At 48.2% G+C, this 14,505-nt stretch overlaps 1 protein-coding gene across 1 annotated transcript in view; it reads left to right on the top strand.

The window, feature by feature from the left end:
• Positions 1 to 8,241: 8,241 nt before the first annotated feature.
• Fgd3 (FYVE, RhoGEF and PH domain containing 3) overlaps positions 8,242 to 14,505 on the top strand; it is a 62,442-nt gene continuing 56,178 nt past the window's right edge. The window contains exon 1 of the mRNA XM_008771545.4: positions 8,242 to 8,559. The gene's annotated coding sequence lies outside the window, so the exon portion shown is untranslated. The remainder of the gene's footprint in view (positions 8,560 to 14,505) is intronic.

The following is a 14,505-nucleotide window of genomic DNA, read 5'->3' on the forward strand; positions in this document are numbered from 1 at the left end:
GGATGTGGGACGCCTATAAACTGTGATTGCAACATCCTGTTGGTGAAGTCCTGACCCCGGCTCCAGCTGGATGGAAAAGGTATGAGGAAGTCGTGGCTGCTGGTTGGGGAGACTGAGCTGGGAATGGGCAGGGATGTTTGAATGGACCTCTGCAAAGTGACTGCAGTTATCTCTGACCTTGTGTGGGGGGTGGGTGCTACATCAGATTAGAGACCTCCTCCCTCCCTGTTGTGAGGTGGCAAACATACAAGCTTGCTCTTCAGCCCATATTAACTGGCTATGCTTCAATGAGAATGTACAGAATTACATAACCCCATGGGCATCATCACATACCACTAATTTGAAACATTGTACAATGCCTGCCAGGCAGAAAGATGATCACACTAATTCATGAGAATATTAGACATCGCAATGTTACTATAAAAAAAAAATTCTCTTCAGAGCATCATGTGGTACACACCACACACACACACACACACACACACACACACACACACACACACACACACACAAAGGTAACAAAGGTAGCCCTTAGATTGGGGTTGATGGTAGGAGTCCATGAGTGCCACCTAGTGGTGAGCACTGGAATTGGAATTTTGGACAAGGCCCTTGTCAGTTGCTATGTAATGATAATATTGTTAGAGACAAAATTTCCTGCTTGCAAGTGGACATTAACTGGAACTCCATGAAGCCTGAGACACCTAAAATAATCTTGAAATCTGAATCCCCATGACGCATGAGTGACAGCAAAGAGACACTCTAGGGAAGACAGGGCCAAGAAGAGCTCCACAATTCAAAGGCACATCCTGTGAGGGATGCAAGTGGGTGCTTGAGCACACCCACAGGATGACTAGAGGGTCATCTTGGGGTCTTCAAGCTCTATGGCCATAGTGCTGATACCCCATGAGCAATCCCCACTGAGCGTTTAGAGATAGCTATTTTACAGTAAATGGCTAACATCTGACCCCAAGGCCATTGTACCATGACTACTAAGACAGGATGCCCACCGGGATGACTGCGGGCTGCTTTCCTTGCACTGGTGGAAGGATTGCACAATGCCAAGAGTCCTTGTTTTGGGATTTGGCTGATCTATAAGCGACGACCAGTGGCTTGGCTGTGGGCAGACAGCAGAGGGGAAGTGGGTTATTGACAGGACACCCAAGTAGGTGTGGCCCTATGTAACTCACTATTGGCACCTGAAGAACCCTTCCAAAACCAGTGACCAAGTGAATCTGGAGGCGTGTGCCCTAGGGGACTCAACTAGGAGCCCACCTGGGTTTGACAAAGGGGAGGACTTGGAGAACTTGGGTAGAGATGGGACACTTGTAAGACGGTTTCTGACACCTTCTGGTGTCTAAAATGCTCTTAATAATTTTCTCGTCAAGTCAGATATAACAGTGCATGCCTGTAAGCCCAGTGCTGGGGAGGTAGACAGGAGAATCCCTGGGGATTGTTCGTCTAGCCGAACTGGTTCAGTGAGAAGCCCATTTCAAAAATAAGGTGGGGCTGGAAGAACATTTGCCAAGCAAGTTCAAGGCCTTAGGGTCAATTCGTACCACCAAAATGATGACAATGATATGGAAAGTAATTGAGGAAGACATCCAACATCAATCTCACAAATGTGTTAAAAAATACCTGGTATTGCAGGATGTAAACACATAAAAGTCATCCTTAATGATTGTGTTAGTCAGGGTTTCTATTTCAGCACAAAACTTGAAGACCAAGAAGCAAGTTGGGGAGGAAAGGGTTTATTCAGCTTACACTTCCACATTGCTGTTAGTCACCACAGGAAGTCAGGACTGAGACTCAAACAAGTCAGGAGGCAGGAGCTGATGCAGAGGCCATGGAGGGATGTTACTGACTGACTTGCTTCCCCTGGCTTGCTCAGCTTGCTTTCTTATAGAACCCAAGACCACCAGCCCAGGGATGGCTCCACCCACAGTGGGCTGGGTCCTCCCCACTTGATCACTAATTGAGAAAATGCCTTACAGCTGGGTCTCATGGAGGCATTTCCTCAAGGGAGGCTCCTTTCTCTGTGATAACTCCAGCTTGTGCCAAGTTGACACACAGAACCAGCCAGTACAATGAATAAAACTTATTTTTTATTTCTTTTTCTTTTTTTTTTTTTTTTTTTTCGGAGCTGGGGACCGAACCCAGGGCCTTGCGTTTGCCAGGCAAGCGCTCTACCACTGAGCTAAATCCCCAACCCCAAAACTTATTTTTTAAATGCATTTTTTGTTTTAAATTGTGTGCCCCTAACTGGACCACCCTGTCTAGTCTCAGTGGGAGAGGATACACCTAGTCCTGTGATGACTTGATAGGCCAGGGTGGGGCCTCCCACCTCTCAGAGGAGAAGAGGAGAGGGGCACGGGGAAGAGGCCATGGGAGGGGGAAATAGGAGGAGAGGGGCTGTGACCAGGATGTAAAGTAAATAAGTAAATAAATAAATGAATAAATGGGAAAATTGTGTGTATATGTGTGTATCTAGGTATGGATTTGTACACATGACTGCAATGCCCAAAGAGTCCAGAATATGGCCTTGGGTCCTCTGGAACTGGAGTTGCAGAATGCTGGGAACCAAACCTGTGAGCTCTGTAAGGGTAACAGGTGCTCGTAACTGCCAAGCCATCTCTCTAGCCCCCCACGTTCATCTTTACATTGCCTTCGAGTGATGTTAAATTGCAGATGAGAAGCAGCCCAAAGAGCTGAGAGACCTGGGGGAGGGGGTGCGGAGAGGAGCTTGAACGAGCCTCTTCTGCACACACAGCCTGGCCAGTATTCACATGTCACAGAGCCCAGCAGGCCACAGAAGTTGCCCTTAGCACCTGGCAGAGAAGGCCTCTGAAGGTCACTGATCCAGCTAATGGGACCTGGAGAACAGGTTTTATTTCAGCCATGTCTGAGAGCAGCTGGGCCCCTGGCCCCAGAACAGGATGCCTCCCTGATGTTGCCAGTAGGATCAGGGTGCAGCTGGCCTGGCTCAGGATCCCTATTGAATAGGAAAAGGAGAGGCCGATGGGGACACCTTCCTGAGTTTGACCAAGAAGGGTGTGAGGTTCTAGGAGAATGGTGTCGTCTCCAAAAACAACCCTTGTAGACACCAGATCTCTGGACTCATGGGCCAAGGCTCCAGAGCGCTGGCCACATGATGTTCCACCAGGAGCCAGGGAAAGACCTTTCTGTTTGTTTATAGTCTTCATCAAAGGGAAACTTAAGACAACAAAGAAAACAAAAAAGAAGCAAAACCCACTATCCAGTTCTTACTGTGGGTAGACGTCTTCAGGAGAGAAAAGCCTGGAAACACAGAATACAGAAAAACACTCTATAATGGAAAATTTGGCGGCCGGGTTGGAAGTGTTTGTTCCCACAAACGACTGTGTCCTGATGAGTTTTCTGCTCAGTCTCTCTCTCTCTCTCTCGCTCTCTCGCTCTCTCGCTCTCTCTCTCTCTCCCCCCCTCAACACTGAGTCATTTTTATTGCAGGCTTTAAGAAGGATGTCACAGTTCCCTACAATGTACTCCCCGGGCCCCAGCCTCTCCTTTCTTCCTCAGAGAAAACCACCTTCTTCAATTTGCCTTCTCTGCAGTTCTTGCTTCCTTAATCCTCCAGCCGACGTGTGCATGCGTTGGTTTCTACGTTGGTTTCTACGTTGGCACGAGTGCTCTCTCTACCACAAGGAGTTTGTACTGTAGACTGTGCTACCACACCTAGCTTTTTGCGTGGGTTCTGGGGATCCGAACTCAACTCATCGGGCTTGTGCATTAAGTATTTTCACTCATTAAGCTATCTGCCTGAATTTATTTTTTTTTAAGATTTATTTATTATATATAACTACACTGTAGCTATCTCCAGATACACCAGAGACAGGTATCAGATCTCATCACAGATGGTTGTGAGCCACCATGTGGTTGCTGGGATTTGAACTCAGGACCTCTGGAAGAGCAGTCAGTGCTCTTAACCGCTGACTCCAGCCCCAGAATTTCTTGCTCACTTCCTCTGACACAGACTGGCCTCAAACTCATGCAGCTGAGGGTGACCTTGAACTCCTGAGACTCTCTTCCCTCTACCTCCCCATAGCCAGGGTTACCTCTGTGCCTGGTTTACTTGGTGCCTTGGAACTCAGGGCTGGATAAGGACTCTGCCAAGACAAATGGGAACTTCAGGTTGCCTAACACACTCAGCTTGGGCCCTCATCCTTGGTCACCACCATGGCTCTGGTTCAGAGGAGAAAGAGAATGGTGCCATTAACTCCTCCCAAGCTAATCTGTTGAGCTGGGAGCAACCTTCAGCACGGGGACACTACCCTGAGATATACAATGGATCAGACCCACCGAGGCTCACAGGTCAGAAGTGGCAGCCTACCTCCCAGCCATATCCTCAGTCTGTGCCGACACAAGATGGAATGAACGATATCCTGGAGAGGAAAACACTGCAAAACAGAACTTGGGAAGGCGTGATGGTGAATAGCTGGAATCTCATTACTCAAGAGGCTGAGGCAGGAGGAAACTGAGCTACATTTTAAAAAATCCAGAATTTGCATTCTGTATAAGGGAACAAAAGACAGAAACAAAATATATGTATATATTGAAAATCAGGGCTGGAGTCAGGGCTCAGTGGTTAAGAGCACTGACTGCTCTTCCAGAGGTCCTGAGTTCAAATCCCAGTAACCACATGGTGGCTCACAACCATCTGTAATGGGATCTGATGCCCTCTTCTGGTGTGCCTGAAGACAGCTACAGTGTACTCATATATAATAAATAGTCTTTAAAAAATCAAATAATTGCTTACTGGATCAATCACTGACTGAATACTTTGTGTACACCAGCTCCTCACATCTATAACCCTAGCACTCACTGGAGATGGAAGGCTAAGCTAGGAAAGTGGCCTGGAAACTCAAGGGCTGGCTATCCTGCACTTTACAACCCAGAAGTATAAAAGAAAGACCCTGTCTCAAACAAGGGGAAGGGTGAGAACTGACTCCCTAAAAGTTGTCCTCTGATCTCCGCGTGGACACTCTGGTGTGTGTGTGCCTGCTTGAACACACACACACACACACACACACACACACACACACACACACACACACACACACGGAGAAATAGGGGAAGAAAAGGAAGAGGAGGAACAAGAAGAGGGAAGGAGAATAATAAGGAGGAAGAGGAGGAGAGAAAAGGGAAGGAAGGAAAGAGGCTGGGCCAGCCCCCTGTCCACAGGACTCTTTAGACTTCTTCCTTCTGTAGCAAAGAAGAAATGTCCCACTGGTGTGGCCCAGCTGCTGAGATCTCTTCAAACCCTGCAGATGAAGCTCGGAGTTAAGCTCGGAGTTAAAACATACCCCACATTTTTTCTGTGTGCACAGGGAAACCCACACTCCTTAAACCTCAAATTTAGATTTTGAACTAAAAGTCTACTATAGGCTTGGATCCCCTTGGGGTAGAGCGGGAAGTTCTGTGTGACATGTGGTTAGCACCGCTGGGGCTTCTCTTGGGGAGTAGAATTTGGAGTGAATCCTGAAAAGAGACCTTTGCTGCGTGGCCTATCCCACCCCCGTGTTTTAGGAATTGCAAAGCAGGCTTTTTCCTTAGTTTTGATACAGGGTCCCATGAAGGCCAGGCTAGCTTTCAACTCACGAGATAGCCAAGGATGACCTCAAACTTCTGATCCCGGCGTCTCCACCAAACACCAGGATAATGCAGTGTGTGCCGTTCTTGATGTGTATAGTACTGGAGTTCAAACCCAAGACTTTCTGCACGCCAGGCAAGCACTCTCCCAACTGAGCCACATCGAAGCAGCCATTTTTCTCCCCTTCCGGAAAGGCAGGTTAGTTTGGTGTCAAATGATGTGAATTTGGGCAGTTAAATGAAACCATTGATGAATAGGGCCTGTAACATTATGAATGTTCCAGAAACAAAGGAAATTCCCTTCCGTCCTGGTTTTTTTTCTTCTTTTTTTATTTACTGTTTGTCATCACAGCAGGAGGAAAAAGAGAGAGCGTTTCCCACCCCCACCCCCACGTGCTCTGCCTGCCCCACATTTCCAGAAATTGTTTTTTCTAAGTGCTAACCGCAGGTCTGCCATCCTGCCTATTTTAAGTGACTCCCTGTGTTACTGTGTCACCCTCTGGTTATTTGGGTGACCACATGATATGCAGTGCCTCAGCTCTTCGAAAGAAGGGCTCCTCAGGAGACAAAGACATTCATCCCAGACCTCAAGCCAGTGCTGTTATTTTCAGGGATTTTCCCGACATAGCTGAGGCCAGATGGGGACATGACAGCTTGGAAGCCAGAGCTGCCTCCAGGGGGGAAGGGTTGAGGGGGAAGTATTTTCAGGGGGCGAAGCACCTCCCTGATGCCTAACACTGCATGCAGGGTCACACCCAAGGAGACCCCACTACTTTGTGGGCAGCTACAGCTCTGCGATTGGGGTACAAGTCATCAGATCACTGTTTCCCCGCCCCTAACATGACACTCAAGAACAAATCAGAAACGTGGTCACAAAGAACAAGGGATCTGGGTCTGGATGTGAGGGTGTAGTCCAGTGTTTGCCTAGGACTTAGAGGTCCTTGAGTTGGTTCCCAGCACCGCATAAATGGATATTGTGGCACACGCCTATCATCCCAGTACTCGGACGGAGATGGAGGCAAAAGCATCAGAATTTAAGGTTGTCTACACAGCGAGATCATGTCTCAAACAAAAACAGTTAGCTAAATAAACCTTTAAACAAACAGAATGAGGTCTGGAGAGGCGTAGGTCTGTATGCTCTGGCGGTGTGAGGTATTTTAGGCTGGCAAAAAGTTCCCCATCCCTCTTTAAAAGAGCGTGGTCATGTAAAAATGAGTCATTACCTGTGGTCATCATCCTGGTTGCCAGCTAAGGCCAGGTGGGCCTGTGGTTCGGGGCTGGAGGAGAGAACCTGGCATCCTGGGGAAAAAGAAGTTCCTCATTACTGGTTTCTATCCATTCCCATGCATGGGGGGAAGGTGGAGAAGGCATAGGAAAGAACAGACCAGGAACCAGGAGGACTGGGTAGAAAGAGTCTTGCAGCAGTGGGAGCATAGGAATCAACAGCACAAAGACTGTCTACACGTGGGGTAGATCCTGGTTGAAGAATAAAAAGTGTATGCAGATAGAGTACCCACTGGAATGACAGGCAACAGCTGTGAGTTGAGCCCTGCATCAGAGACACAGGCTCCTCCAGCATCAAAGAAGGAGAACTCAGGTATCTCCACAGATAGGAGGGACAAGAGCCAGCCCCCGTGATGCTCCCAGGCCCCCGAGATGCTCCTCGGAGGACAAACTTTGTCTTTAGAACGGCTTCTCTTCATTGCACTTAAATTTAATTTCACAAGTAGCATCTTAGATATACAAGTGTCTGATTTTCTGTCCTGTCACTGGCATTCAGGAACATCTGTGGGACTTTGGCCTTGTTCTAGTGAATTCCAGAGGTGTAATCAGACGGGGAGCGTACGAACAAATGAACAAAACCTGAGAAGCTCTGGACTTGGAGGCAAATGGTTGGATGGGACTGGCCACCTGGAGCTACTGCTTCATGACTTCTGGTCAGCTGGTGGGCGCTCAGGACTGTGAGATGCCTCGGGTTTATTCCTAAATCACAAAACACAACACCATAATACACACACTACATACCTACACCACAGATAGGTACATGTCACACACATGTCAAACACAGGCCTACATGAGATGTGTCCTACACAGCACACAGTGTGCACATCACCCACTCTTTATGCTACCCATGTGTATACATCCTGGCACAGCATCCAGATAAAGATCTCCTTAAGAAAATGTGCATTTTTCACTATAGCTTCCCTAAACACAGACTAAAGTGTCCCCAAGCCATGAAAAGGAGTTCTTTGTTATATTAAGAGTGTTTAAGGGGTTGGGGATTTAGCTTAGTGGTAGAGCGCTTGCCTAGCAAACGCAAGGCCCTGGGTTCGGTCCCCAGCTCTGAAAAAAAAAAAAAGAAAAAGAAAAAAAAAGAGTGTTTAAAGATCCCTGCAGCCTCAGGACCCCCAGAGTCTGTCAGAAATGGTAGACAGATGACAGTGTCTAGACAAGAAGCCTTTCCTCCTGCGCCCTCCTGGAGCCCAAAGCCACGTGGATTCCTGCTCCCCCGCGACCAGTGGCCCCACTCACCACCAGCTCCGCACCACCAGCCTAGCTCCTTGCCGTGTTGCTATGGGGACCAGTCTGTGGCATCCCAGGCTGAGCCCCGCCTGCCTGCCTCCCCAGCTCTCCACGTGCTGGCTTTGTGAGGGTTCAGTCTCTGCAGCTGTGGCCAGCAGAAGACAAGGGCGCTGCCAAGGAGACAGGACCACCCACAGGACCCCAGGAGGGGCTGATCAGGACCTGGAAGCACAGCTCGCTCTTGACATCTCTGAGGAGACCCCCAGCTTCCTGCCCTCCGGGACCCAGCTGATCTCCTCCGGAAACTGACCCTCTGAAAGTGTGCCAGCCTCCAAGGTTGTCTACTCCGGGGCTACGGAAGGCATGAATTCCTCTTGTTTGTTTTAAAATGACTCTCATTCCCAAAGGAAGTCAGTAAGTACCCTGGATTTGAAGTGGCTTTGGGACCTGGGCTGGGGTCTGTGTGACTGACTTCCAAGGGGGTGGAACTGGCAAGACTTTTCTGAGGAAGAGAAGGGTGTGTAATTTGAAGAGGGATTTAGTCAATCCACTGCCCTCTCCGGAGTAAGCTTTTACGAGGCCACTGTGGCTGTCTACTGGGATGCTGGGGTCCCTAGCTCCTATGCAGAATTATCTGGGTGTTTATTGAACAATATATAGTAGGTTTTGATACAATTTCTCCGCCCTTGGCCCACTTTTTCTAATTTTGTTTTCAAATGGACAGGAAGGGAAAATGGTGTGCTTAAATAATACAGTGTTGCCTTTAAGAACCTCAGGAGGGTGGGACCCCATGTCAGGTGACAAGTGTCTTTTCTTTTTGTCAGCGTTTCTAGTGCTATTCTGTCTGAAAGTCACTCTAATGAAAGTGAAAATAAACCAGGAGGCAAGGGGAGCCTTTGGATTTTCTGTGGGGAATTGGAGGAGCATTGAAAGAAACTTGCTTTTGAGGTGAATAAGGGGGAAACTTTATCAAAGGGCTATGCAGTATGAACCCTGGCTACTCCAGGGTGTTGTAGACACACTCACTTCCCTTCCCTTCCCTTCCCGTCCCTCCCCTCCCCTCCCTTTCCTTTCCTCCCTAACCCTTCCTTCCACCTCTCCCTTCCTCCCTTCCTCTTCTCTTTCTCTTTTTTTAAATGAGACAAAGCAGTCTCTTGTAGCCAAGGCTAGCCTCACACTTATATGTGGTTAAGAGTTGGATTTCTTTTTCTTTTTTTTTTTTTTTGGTTCTTTTTTTCGGAGCTGGGGACCGAACCCAGGGCCTTGTGCTTCCTAGGCAAGCGCTCTACCACTGAGCTAAATCCCCAACCCCAAGAGTTGGATTTCTTAATCCTCTGCCTTCCAAGTGCTGGGATTACGGACACGTCCTACAGTATCCAGTTCAACTGTATGAGTTTTATGCACAAGATGCACCATTCTCAACCTGTGGGCTGAAACCCCTTGGAAGGGTTAAAGGACCCTTTCACAGGGGTTGCCTATCAGATGTTCCCTTCACGATTTATAACAGTAGCAAACTCACAGTTACGAAGTAGCAATGAAAATGATTTTAGGCTTGGAGGTCACTACAACGTGAGGAGCTGTATTAAGTGGTCACCGCATTAGGATGGTTGAGAGGCACTGTTCTGTGTCAGCCTGTAAATTAAGGCAGCTACAGAGTGCTCATTTTCCAGAACCACTGAAAACACAGGCATCGTAGGCTGAAATTAGCTCGAGGTGGAAACAATGTGTGTTTATCTGTGTGAGTAATGGGGCTGCGTGGAGGGGCAAGGGTTCAATGTGGTAAACTAAGGGTTTGAGCAGGTTGTTATGGGCTGTATCTTATACTCAGAAGCTCAGCAGTGGTGAACCCAGCCAGCTGATCTTAGCTACAACTTATGGCTTTTCCTTCCCTGACCTTGTGCTAGGATAGGGAAGGGGTGGTCCACTGAAGGTATCTGACTTTGAGGCCTGAAAAACAGGATTTTCCAGGCTTATCCAGGCTGGGCAACTGATTCTGAGTCTATCTGCTCCAGGGTCGAGCTGGGCCCCAAGGACATCTCATCATTCTTGGGCTCCTGGACTCAGGCTGGGGGAAGAGACCTTAGTTTCCTTGTCTGTGAGTGAGGGCTGGTCTCTCGGCCCTTGGTGAGATTCCCGGGGAGTCTCAGGACTCTTAGCCTGTTGTTGCTCTACACTGCTCCAGAAGAGTGGGTCACACATATGTGACCTGGGGTTTTCAGAGCAGCCACTGTAATAGGATCACCTACGGACAGCTTTCTGTGGAGAGGAAGAGCCAAGGGTACATTTGTGCCCTGAGCGGCTGGCAGCTGGTTCTGTGAAAAGCTCCCCAGCTCCAGGCCTTGGGGAGACCATACACATGGGTGTCCATTTAGTAAGTAGGTAGATTCATTGTCATTTTACACTTGGAGCTTCAGATCAACGTGAGGCCTTACAGTGTCTCCCAGGGACGGAGGTGACACTCAGACATTGATTGGGAATGTTGAGCTAAGTCAGGGGCCCCCCCGTATTGTGACCAACTGTCCAGTGAGAGGTAAGAAACTTACTTGCAGAGACGTGTTCCGAAAGAGGGAAGAGACTTATGCTGCCCTCTTCAGACCAGGACCTGGTGCCTATCGCAGCCGCCTGTGCCTGTCACAGTCCCATGTGGGCCAGTGAGGGTATGAGTAGCCATCCTTCCACCGCCTGCTGAGGAACTCCGTGTCGGTCTTGTGGCGTTTCGGCTGTTCTCAAACTTGCTTGTAGCCAACGATGACTTTGAATTCCTGATCCTCCTGTCTCCAGCTCTCAAGCACTGAGGTTTCACGTGCCTACAACCATGTCCTGTTTATACAGTGCTTAATGCGTGTTGGGTAAACACTGTCTACCCACTGTACGGACTGAGCTACGTCCCCAGCCCAGCTGAGGAACTTTCAATCTTCCTATGTCCAAGGAACCCTGAGTCTGTATTGGGGGGCTTAACCAATTGCTGACCAGCTAGAGAACTAATAGAATCTATTCTCCCCTCCTTTCTTTCTCCTTCAGTCCCTCCCTCATCTCGCTCCTTCTGGATAGCTCGCACAGCACTGCTTTGGGCATCCTTAGCTACTGACAGCTCCTTTCTTCCCCGCTATTCACACTCCCAGCTTCCCAGCTCGAACTCATCCTGGTAAAAATCAACCCTTTAAGTACACACCTGCTATTGAACCCCGAGTACTTTTTGCTTATGGAGGAGCTGGGAATAAGGACCAAGGAGTAAAGGTTAGGGCCAAATGGTGGTAAAAAAATAAATAAATAAATAAACAAACAAACAAACAAATAAATAAATAAATAAAATAGCCATCGGGCAGGACTTAATGTCTAGAGGATACTGAGAGCAGAGGCAGGTCCCGGAGTCAACTCAGGCTTTAGAGTATATTCCTGGCAGGTGCTGTGCAGCTGCACCAGAACAATGCCTGAATTATGGTCTATTCAAGGCCTGATGGAATAGGGGCGTGGCCACCGCTTTTATGCCTTAGGCATTATGGATCACTATTTATACATCAATGCCTTTTTTCTTATAGTGAATTGGGGGGGGCACCAGTTGTACACTTCGCATGAAGGGCAGACGAATCAGAGCTTTTTGTTATAGGTAGGAAAAAAACAATTGCTTTCACTTTTCCACTTCGCGCTCAAATGTTATTGGAGTAACTGCCAGAGTCACCCTGTAATTATGCCCTGTGTCTGGGAAGCTCTCAAAATGCCACTTCGCTTGAGGCTCTGGGCTGGTATTGCCTCTCCAATTCACTGCTAAACGCTCTGTGGGCTAAGATGACTAAACTGTCAAGTATTTTTAAAAGCCTTTTTTTTTTTTTTTTAAGATCAAGAGGTAAAGAGAAGTCTGACTAATTAGCTGCTCTGTTGCCAGCATTTTGCATGTATGACCTAGTTGGAGGGAAGGATCCATCCAAGGTCAATGAGCTTGACTTCACACACGGACCTTTGCACACAGGTTTGAGCAGCCTTTGGTCACTTCCCAAGACAAGAGGGCAGCAGTGGTAAAATTATGTCAGTTTGGGAGACATTGTTCTCTCTTGACCTGAATCCCATTGTAGTATGACATGACCTAGAAAGCTTTCTGGGGGGGAAAATGTTTCCAAAGAAGAGACTCTCTCTCAGCATCTCCCCCTTCTTTCTCGGCTTGCATTTTTCCTTAGACAAGTTTAGGGGTGGTGGGGTGGGAATTAAAATTTCCATACATAAACAGACACCGAGACAACTGGCTCTCATTTCACAAGCGCTTTGGGGCTGGAAGTCTTGGATGAGCAGCCAGAAGTTTTGTGCTCTTACTTTTAAATGGATTCTCTCTTTTCTCTTGGTTACAAACACTGTGAACAGTCTCTGTAAAATGTATGAGCTATTGGGGAACTTTGGGAAGAAAACGAAAATGACTGAAAGCTCCTCACCCCAACACAGCCACAGAGAGCAGCCCCCTGAAGGCTTTGGTCTTCCTGGGGCTACACTGCCATTCTGTGGATCTTTAGTTGTTGGTCCCGGAAACTGACAAGGCTGGGAAGATAGCTCAGGCTGCAAAGTGCTTACCTTGCAAGTACAAGGACCTGAGTTCAGTCCTCAGATCTGGGGAGATAGCTTAGTGGGTAAAGTGCCTGTCTTTCAACCATGAGCCTAAGCTTAGACCCCTGACAGGCATGTAAAAGCCACATGTGGCCATGTGTGTCTGTAACTCCAGTGTTGGGGAAGGAGATCCCTGGAAGCTCCTCGGCCAGCCAGCTGATCAGCTCCAGGTTTAGTGAGTGACCTGGTCTCAGGAGAAAAAAAAAAAGGCTGGGGCTAGATGTGGTTCAGTGGTTAAGAGCACTTGCTGCTCTTCTAGAGGATGAGGGTTGTGTCCCCAACATCCATGTGATGGCTCACAGGCATCCATAACTCCAGTTCTAGGAAGTCTAACACCTTCTTCTGGCCTCTGAAGGCACTGCATGCACAAGTGTGGTGCATGGGCATACATGCATACAGAGAACACTCACACACAGGAATTGAGGAACATACCTAATGCTGACTGTGACTTTTCCATGCATGCATGTGTGCCTGCACATACATACGCATGCACACACACACATACACACACACACACACACACATACACACACACACACACACACTCCTCTGTATATGTATATATACATACTGTGGTGGTTTGAATATGCTTGGCCCAGGGAGTGGCACTGTTATAACCTGTGCCCTTGTTGGAGGAAGTGTGTCACTGTGGGGATGGGCTTTGGGAGTCTCATCTAGCTGCTACCTGGGAGACAGTCCTCTTCTGGCTACAGTTGGATGTAGAACTCTCAGCTCCTTCTCCAGCACCACGTTTGCCTGGACACTGTCATGCTTCCCTCCATGATGGTAATGGGCTGAACCTCAGAAACCTGTAAGGCAGCCCCAATTACATGCTGTCCTCCGTAAGAGTTGCCTTGGTCATGGTAGCAGTAAAACCCTAAGACACGTACCACATACCACATAAACACATACAACACCACACACACACACACACACACACACACACACACACACACACAACTGGACATGATGTCACCAGTTTATAATCCCAGTGATGGAGAAGTAAAGACTATTGGATCTTTGGGGTTCACTGAGCAGTCAGCTTAACCTACTCGACAAATTCTAAGCCAGTGAGAGACTATGTCAAAACCGAAAAGATGGTCTGGGCACAAACCTCTAGTCCCAGGACTCAGAGGGCTGGGGGCAGAAGTGCATGGATTTCTGTAAGTTCAAGGGTCTACATAGAGAGTTCCAGACCACTGTGGACTACACAGTGAGACTCTGTGTCAGAAAAAAAGAGGGGAGAAAGGGTGTTCAGCTCCTGAGGAATGACACTTGAGGTTGACCTCTGGCCTCCATATGCATATGCACATATTTGAATCCAAACACATATGGACATACACACACACATACACACACACACACACACACACACACACACACACACACTCACTCACGAAGATGCTCCCTGTCCAACTCTATTGGGATTAACAGGAGGGTCTCTACCTTTTGCTTTGTTGCCTCCCTAAGTCATCACTAGCCTTCCTAGTGAGCAAGGCTGGGGAATCCCATAGGCAGAATAGGGGCCCAGGAAAGGAGATCTTTCTCCTGGGAGAGGCCTCCTGTGCTGTGAGCTGTATAAAAAAGAGGAAAACACCTCTGAGGGGCAGCCGAGGGAAGGCTGGAAGGCATGTAGCCTTCCTCCAGGAGCCTCTGACTGTGAAGTTATTCAGGGTCGCTGGGATTGAGTAGCATAAGCAGGCCTTTGTTTCCACAGTGTTATGGTTTGTTGAATCCCAGATATCACTCACAAGTTCATGTGTTTGTTTC

The sequence above is a fragment of the Rattus norvegicus genome, chromosome 17, assembly GCF_036323735.1.
Source record: "Rattus norvegicus strain BN/NHsdMcwi chromosome 17, GRCr8, whole genome shotgun sequence".
NCBI lineage: Eukaryota > Metazoa > Chordata > Mammalia > Rodentia > Muridae > Rattus > Rattus norvegicus.